The sequence below is a fragment of the Dermacentor albipictus genome, chromosome 7, assembly GCF_038994185.2.
Source record: "Dermacentor albipictus isolate Rhodes 1998 colony chromosome 7, USDA_Dalb.pri_finalv2, whole genome shotgun sequence".
Lineage (NCBI taxonomy): Eukaryota > Metazoa > Arthropoda > Arachnida > Ixodida > Ixodidae > Dermacentor > Dermacentor albipictus.
Window position 1 is genome coordinate 73233610 of NC_091827.1, and position 7909 is coordinate 73241518.

Below are 7909 nucleotides of genomic sequence, written 5' to 3' on the forward strand. Positions count from 1 at the left end.
AGAGGTGTCTGTCAATTTTTAATCAAATATATTGATCAGAAGCTACAGAATTTTCGACTACAAGACGTCACACAACAGAGAACAGAACGACAGTCACAACGTCCCAAAATACGACAGACTGAAAATTTCCTGTTGTGTTATTCAAGTGGGTGAGACGTCTATAAGGCGTATGCGCACATTGCCGTCCTCTTCATTAAAAGCAACGTTGCTGAAACACGTCGTACAAGACGCTGTACGACTCGCATAACATCGAAATACAACGCCGTCACCATCCATGAGATCACCGAAAGCACGGTCGCTTTCGGTGGCGGCCTACAGATGGCAGCACAGGTAGCGCCGGTAAAGTTACAGGTGATATTATTTTGCCGTCTTCTGCCTTAGCTACATGTGAGTGCGCGCTGCATTGACGCCGTCCGATGCAGCTGTTTAATCGTATGTACGCTGTGCCGAGAGTAATTGTGGTGCATTTTGTATTCATTGAGAATCACAAAACCCCTGGGACCGCGTAATGTAGCCCGCAGTATCCTTCGTGTGGTGCGCCAATGTCGAAGGTATGAGCCTTCGCTACTTTCTTTGTTCCGGGCTCACGAAAAGGATCTCCTCCTCTGGCACTCTCGCATCGTGTCACACTGTACGGAAGAATTTGGTGAAAATTGTGCTCTTACGTCCTGTAGTTGATCCGCAATTCAACAGTGTGTGCGCCGGAAGGACCGTTGGTGCAGTCGATGCCGCGGCACCTGTGACGCTAAAAGGAGCGTTTTCCGAGTACGCCTAGAAAGGTAAGTCCGGCGCTTGCGCGCATTCTTCCTGTCTGTGGTTCGTGAAGTGTGCGTTCTTGTACGTATCGCAAGATCCGTACAACAACCGAATCCGAATGAGTAAAGCAGCAAGAATTATAAATGTGCTTTTCAAATGGTTGTTCTTCATGTCGCAGTGCACATTTAGCAAAAAGTTCCATGGAAATTGCCCTAAGACGTATTCATGTTACCAACAGCTCTATCTGTGGTTTATTTACTTTCACCTATGAAGCACGCTAGCGCGGGTGGTTCTTTGATCTAAATGGGCACAAAAATTCAAGCAAAGAAAGTTACTGCTTGTGTACATAATTTTTCATTGAGAAATGGTATAGGCATTTCCAGAAGTAGTACGTCGATGTGTCGTCTTCACAGCTAACAGCTGCGCGAGATAGCACCCGATTTCTTCGTCGACGCATGGCCAGATTTTCAGCTTGTATGGAAATTCGTCTGTTTATAGAGTGTCGTCAGATGACGTGTATTAGTGTCCTGTGTGTTTTCGTGTACTTGTAAAGGGTTCCGATCTTGCAGAGAAGCCGAAATTACAAAAGCAATGTTTCTTTTTAATCGAAAAATCTTTCTCTTTTCTGTATTGTCTCTCCAGAAAAAGAGGTGGTCTGTTGAAATTTTGAGCGCATCGTCCTTTGGGAGCAGTGCTTTGTTGCGCCGCATAAACAAATTAGGTTTTGGAACGCTTTTCATGTCCTAAGGAATTTTTTGATAGTACAATTCACATTTCACGTTATACAGCTGTACGTTTGTGTGAACCTTTTCATAGTAGATTCATGTTTGCTACAGTTCGATTTACGTGTTATTTAACCGCCTGTGATGTTACGGTCAGATATTTGCACAACCAGTTGCAGCTTCATGTAACTGGTTGTATGAGACTTTTTTCAAAATATGACGTGATCTTTTTATATCACAAGTTTGCAGTTTCAGCAGAGATTACAATAAATTAAGCATTTATTATTGTTTAGGGATGGCAAGATTTTGTGAACCAGAGGCACCTCCAGATATGCACCTGCGGCACTTCTGCAGCCTCAACAGCACGGCAAAGTACCTGATGTGCATGCTGTGACAAGGTGTGTGCAAAGCAGTTGCTGCCACGTACACGAGCTGCAGATTTTGTTGGAATCATCCATGTTTGGAAACTCTCCTGAATTTTCCGTGGGTTTACAAATGTGGGCTCATTTTACAATTTTATGGATGTCACTTTAGAAAGACAATGAAGTTGTGTTGGTTAAGATATTTTAAAGCTGTTGAGAGATTAAGGGCATGACATTGTTAAAATGCACGTAAAAATTAATTGTAATGGTACTTGTAATGGTTTATTATTAGCGATGCAATATCTCTAACGAGAACATCAGAGGGGCACTTGCTTTAGGGAAGTTTGGTCAGATAAATTCATGAAGCAGCGTAAAGCGGCAGCAGCATACACGCTGTAAAAGCTCTGTAATCTAAAGAAAAAACAAAGTTGTCAGTTACTGGTTTCAAGTTCACTGCTGCTTTTTGTGCTGCACGACAAGTTAAATAATGGTTGATAATGTGTGTGTGACGTAATAGTTCTGCGCAAACACACGAGGTGGAGAGAAGTTTTTATTAAAGTGAAAATCAGACATCGTAGCATTTGCTACAAAGGAAACCCGTATGTGTTCCTCAAAAGGAAAGCTGCACAGTTGAAGAAAAATTCGTCCTGGTCCGGGACTCGAACCCGGGGCTACCACCTTTCCGAGGCAGCCACTGTACCATCTGAGATAACCAGGTGGCTAGCACATGGCAGGGCGAAGTCGAATTAGTTGACAACACGAAGCAAAGGCAAGGGTTTGACGTAATATTTTTTCCCCTTTATTAATTACCTCTCTACACCTTGCGCGTTTCCGCAGAACTATTACGTCACACCCTTGCCTTTGCTTCATGTTGTCGACAAATTCGAATTCGCCCGGCCATCTGCTAGCCGCCTGGTTATCTTAGATTGTAAAGCGGCTGTCCCGGAAAGACGTAGGTCCCGGGTTTGAGTCCCGGACCTGGACGGTTTCTTTTTTTCAACTATGAGGCTTTCCTTTCGAGGAATCCGTACGGGTTTCTTTTGTAGCAATTGCTACGAGTGGGTGGATGTGCGATTTTCCCTTTATTAATAATGTGTGTGTGTATGCAACAATGGGGGTGCTGAGAGCAAGCTTTAAAATAATGTGTGTTATGTCCCCAACAAAGAATTTATTGTCTGCAGCATTTTTACAAAATATTATGTTCACAGGTTGGCAGGTATGACATAATGTACAACAATAATGTACAACACTTTTGCTGTAGATGTCATATTCATAACGTCCCTTTTCTGTCTACTTGAATCGTATATTTAGAATTTGGCCCACCTTCAGTTTGATCAAGGTTCATAGGTAGCCCCCTCTGAAATAAATATAATTAGGAGCTATTGTAGATAAGCATGATATACCTACTCACTGTATTGTGACATATATTTTTAGGGACTGTGTTGTGAGGCATGCATATCCTTTTACCTGTATGTCTTGCAGCAGGTTGCCCGACAATAGCATAAATGCTCTGCCCACCTTTATTATTATGCTTTCATGTAGACATCTAACATCTGTGCCCACATAGACTCCATGTTCTTAATTACATTTTTCTAAGTATTCACTGTTGTGCATTACATTATTGTGTTACATTACTGTGCATTACATGTTTTCTTTGTTTTATTTTGGAGCGGCTATTCATTTCTATAATAGTACAGAGAATAGGACTTCAAAACAAAAAACCACGAAAGGTGGCTTAAAAGTGTATGATGCTTGGAATTCTACATTCCATCCCCTAAAGCGCTACCAGTAGTAAAACATTCCTAATTGTCTTTTTTATAAGCTAGCTGCCAGATACATAGTCCCATTATGAGAGTATGTTATTTTTTTTCTTTGGTCTGACTTGTTTTGTTGAATGTTCTCCTTGTTAGTTCAGAATTTGTTTTCTTGCCACCTCATGCAATACTCCAACTGGAGACTATGAGCTATGTGTACAATAAGTAAGTAAATTCCTAAAGCATGCAACAAACCATGCAGCATAGCATTTAAATGTTGCCAGTTTATAATGCTTCTCGAGTGCAGCGCAGCATGGAGCTTGAGGCTGATCTCTTCAGATATAAAAAAAAATGCAGGTTATGAAAATATGGTCCTACAAACTGCTGGTTACGCATGTCAGTCAGCCTGTTGCAGTGGTCACAAGTGAGAATGTAACCAAAAGCTGGGCGTGCTCGGCCATTTTGCATATGGCACAGGATAGAGCTTCGCCTCTGCTATTGCTTCTCTTATAATAATGGCCTCCGAGTATACATGCCGAGTTATGCTTCTGGGGACACTTATTAGTTAACCTTATCAGGTAATACCATTAGCCTTATGGGTGCTATAATGTTGCAGTGCCTGCAGGATGGCCAGCATTACAATACACATTAAAATTATTGTACAAGTCATGCAATGGTATCGAGATTGGCCCACCAAGTGACACCCTTTACTTACAGTATACCTGGGATCAGCCCAGCTCACTCAGTCAGGGAGACATCCATGCATAAGGGGAGGGGTGTAGCAAATAGAGGGCGTTCGATTAATCTTTCTCACATAGATAGCTCATACATATAATGTTTCTTAAATTGGATGCTTTGTTGCTCAAAATGAAGTTACTTATGTGCATAATGTCAGCAATGCGATCCTATTTATGCCTACCGAAAGTTGCTTTGTTCACTGCCACTTTTTATATTGTTTCGCTTGTTATTCTAAGCTCACTTGTTTTATAGCTGCTATAGGTGTGGCTGGACCTGGAGAAGAAGTGTAAGCAGACCATGCTATGTTGCTGATCTGCGCTGATCTCCACATCCAAGTTGGTCCCGTGACAGTTGGGCGCCATTGTGCCTTGCTTCATTGACAAGGTGATATAATATGGTGAGCTTGTACTTCAATATCGGTATTGAAAATTATGTTAAGGAAAAAGACAAGGATTGGTCTTTATGATAGATACACTCATGTTCTTTCTTTAAGGTGTTCTTTTGACACTGTTCTGCATGGACATATTTTTAGAGAATTATAACAGTCCTTTATTGCAAAGTGCCACGGCGCTAGTTTATGCGTTAAACTAGCACTCTTTCACCAAAAAAAGCCGTATTTAGCACACAATTCACAAGGAAAGAAAGGAGGCAACAGGACAGAGTGCTACTAACAGTTCAGTATTATAGCTCGCACAGTAATATTGTGCAAAAGGTGAAAGGGGGAGAATAGATCTGAATACATATTGTTCGCACAGAAACGAAAAGGATGCATCACATGGTGAGTGTGACATTTGTTTTACAATGATAAGAAGCAGTCTCACTGTCTAGTAATTCTCTGCATGGGGAGCTAGTGCTAGGTTCCTCGTCATACATATAAGAAAAGTTTCAGATATCTCTCCAGCGCTTTTGTCTTTTTATTTTGTCACGATCAAGCAGCTTTTAAACATAGGTGCATGTGCACCGAGAGTAGTGCACTACCACTGCTAACCGACCCACACATCAAGTTTGCTTGGTCACGCTGCCAGTCATTTATACATTTGCCGGTTTATCCGATGTAGCCTCTACTGCACGAAATAGTATGTGATAGACACTGCACCTGTGTACTGTACGTGCTTTCTTACATTATTTTTTTCAGAGATAGTGATGCAGGCCTTTTCATTATTTACATGCCTACACAACAAACGAAGCATTATCTGTGCTTAGAAAGAATTGTAGGAAAATCCAGCATGAGGCAACTGTTCTCAGCACGAAACAAACTTGATTCGTTGGTTTTCGTTCATTATTGCGATCACACTAAGGCAGACAAGCTTGTAGGCTGTGCTTCTGCAATTTGTACAGCACACTGACAGCACTGGTGTGGGCCTCATCTGTGGGCTGACTGATGGCACCTTCTACGGCGCAGACCACTTGTGTTGGGCGAGGCACCAATGTTGACGTTTGTTCCCTTGTGCAAAACAGCAGTCCTAGGTTTAGAGTAGTTGTAGGAAGACAAGGTAAACATAACTTCCATGGCTTGAGTGGGCTCATTTCTCTTGGGGCATCTAGCTTTTTTTCTTGCAACTGTGCAGAGGTGCTTCCCTAGAGTCAGCGGGAAAATGGCATAGAGTTGTGCATTCAGGAACTCCTTAACAATGATCTGCCGTAGTTAGGGCCTTGCGAAAATGCACTGTCTGCCAAGTGGTAGAAGGTGCATTATTCAGCCACAGATTTCCTGTTGGCATGATTGCACTCGTGCTGTCAGTAATTTCTTGGCTTGCCGAATTATCTTGAGGCCCCACGCTGATGATGCTGCCGATGTCTTCGTGTGCAGATTTTCAGGATGAGGTTTTTTGCTTTGCAAATGTTGTTGAAAGGTAGGTGGTGCTTACAGGTAGCTATTCTAAATATTAGTGAAATGAATTGGCCCATCTTGCTTCGTCAAACATCGTCACGCCGACATCAGTTGCACAAACAAAAAACCTGGCCTACTTGCAGCGTCGTGCACGAAGAAACAAACAAATCAGCTGCTGGATTGTCTTGGCATCGCATACTAAGCTGAGACCGGAACTGCTGTAGCTACAAACCAGGCAGAAACGATGATGATGAGCAGGGATTTGTAGTAGCGCCACTTCGTGGGGCACCAAGGAGGCTTCGTTCAAAACAAAAATGGCGTTCAGCAAGTAGAACCATGCCACGGTGAGAGTCGGTGCATGGTGCTCTCGATCAAGTTGGCTCAAGGAGTGTCCGAAAAATCAGACGAGAGGTTGCAAGGCGTCCTAATTTTCGGAAGTTGTTATATATTATGGTCCACGGGGAGAATGGCGGTGCCGTGAAGCAGACCGAGTAATCATGTCCGGAAAATCAATCGGCGACTGTACCTATACCTATGTGTCTATGTATACCTAGGTGCAACAGTGTTTGCTATGATCTGTGCCAGAATTGCTGTTGCCCGTAGATGCCCAACATGTCGGGTGTCAAATTGTAAAATACCTTGCAAAAGTGATCTACGGAAAAATACCGCTTCTGCTATATTTCGCTTTTGCAAGATATTTAGCGGCTGCTGGCACCTACCTTAAAAGGCTTTATATGGTCTTCGCATGGCCAGGGCCTTCTACTTTTGTGAGTTTACTTATCTCGAAATTTACCCCGGTTTTTATAACTTCAAGTTGGCGGGATCCCTAGTCTCCTTTAACATGTACCCAATAGACCTTACATAGGGGTTTTGGCATTTCTCTGCCATCTAAATGCAGCCATTGTGGCTGGGATTCAATCCCAAGCCCTCTGCCTGAGCAGCGCAATGTCAAAGCCAGTACACTACGGTATTTTGCTGGCAGACGGGTTTAGTTTCTGAATAATTTATTATCTCAACCTGTCGGTGTTGTTTTTAAAGGTATTTCATGTTTGTATTCTGTTGCTTCAATACTAGTAATTATTGTTAATCAAACGATGTGTCCATCTTTTTCCTATAAGACTTGCTTATATAAGACTTGCTTCAATCTCCTGCTAATTATGACAGCTTATTCTCCCACAGTAATCCATGTTCCCTTGAAACATAGGCAGTGCATGAAACCACATATTTTTCAATAAGATGTATTCGTTATCTTCTATGACCGGAATGCTGAACCTTTCTTATTTGTGAGAACATAAGCAAATTTGCCTATGTGCTAACCTGTTGCATGAGTCAAGATGAATTATTGGCTTTACTTTTTCAGGTGCCCTGCTCGCTCGCACCCAAGCAACCCACTCCAGCGGTCTTCTCTCGGCAGACTGGATGCATCGAAATACCGTTAGAAGGTCCAATAAACAGTGCTTGAGACATTTATGACATGCTTTTATTTAGGCCGGAGGACTTCAGGCTTAATGAAAGCTCAAGTGGGTGTACAGAAATACCTACGTAAAGTATACTTGTCTTTTTCACTTACAAGTACATGCCAATACTTTGCCTGACATTTTTCACCCCAAAATTACACTTTACTGTGGATTTGTGTACACACCATTACAGCAAGAAGCACTGCATTAAGACGAGTACAAGTAATCGAACATATACTAAACTAGCAAGAATTACATTTGCATACTTGTAGTATAAATATGAAAAGGA

The 7909-nt window shown here is 42.2% G+C and overlaps 1 long non-coding RNA gene across 1 annotated transcript; it reads left to right on the plus strand.

The window, feature by feature from the left end:
* Positions 1–345: 345 nt before the first annotated feature.
* On the plus strand, positions 346–7633 carry LOC135916072 (uncharacterized). Its single transcript, XR_010568836.2, has 4 exons — positions 346–779; positions 1772–1876; positions 4585–4729; positions 7524–7633. It is a non-coding gene; the product is annotated as an uncharacterized lncRNA (long non-coding RNA).
* Positions 7634–7909: the final 276 nt, after the last annotated feature.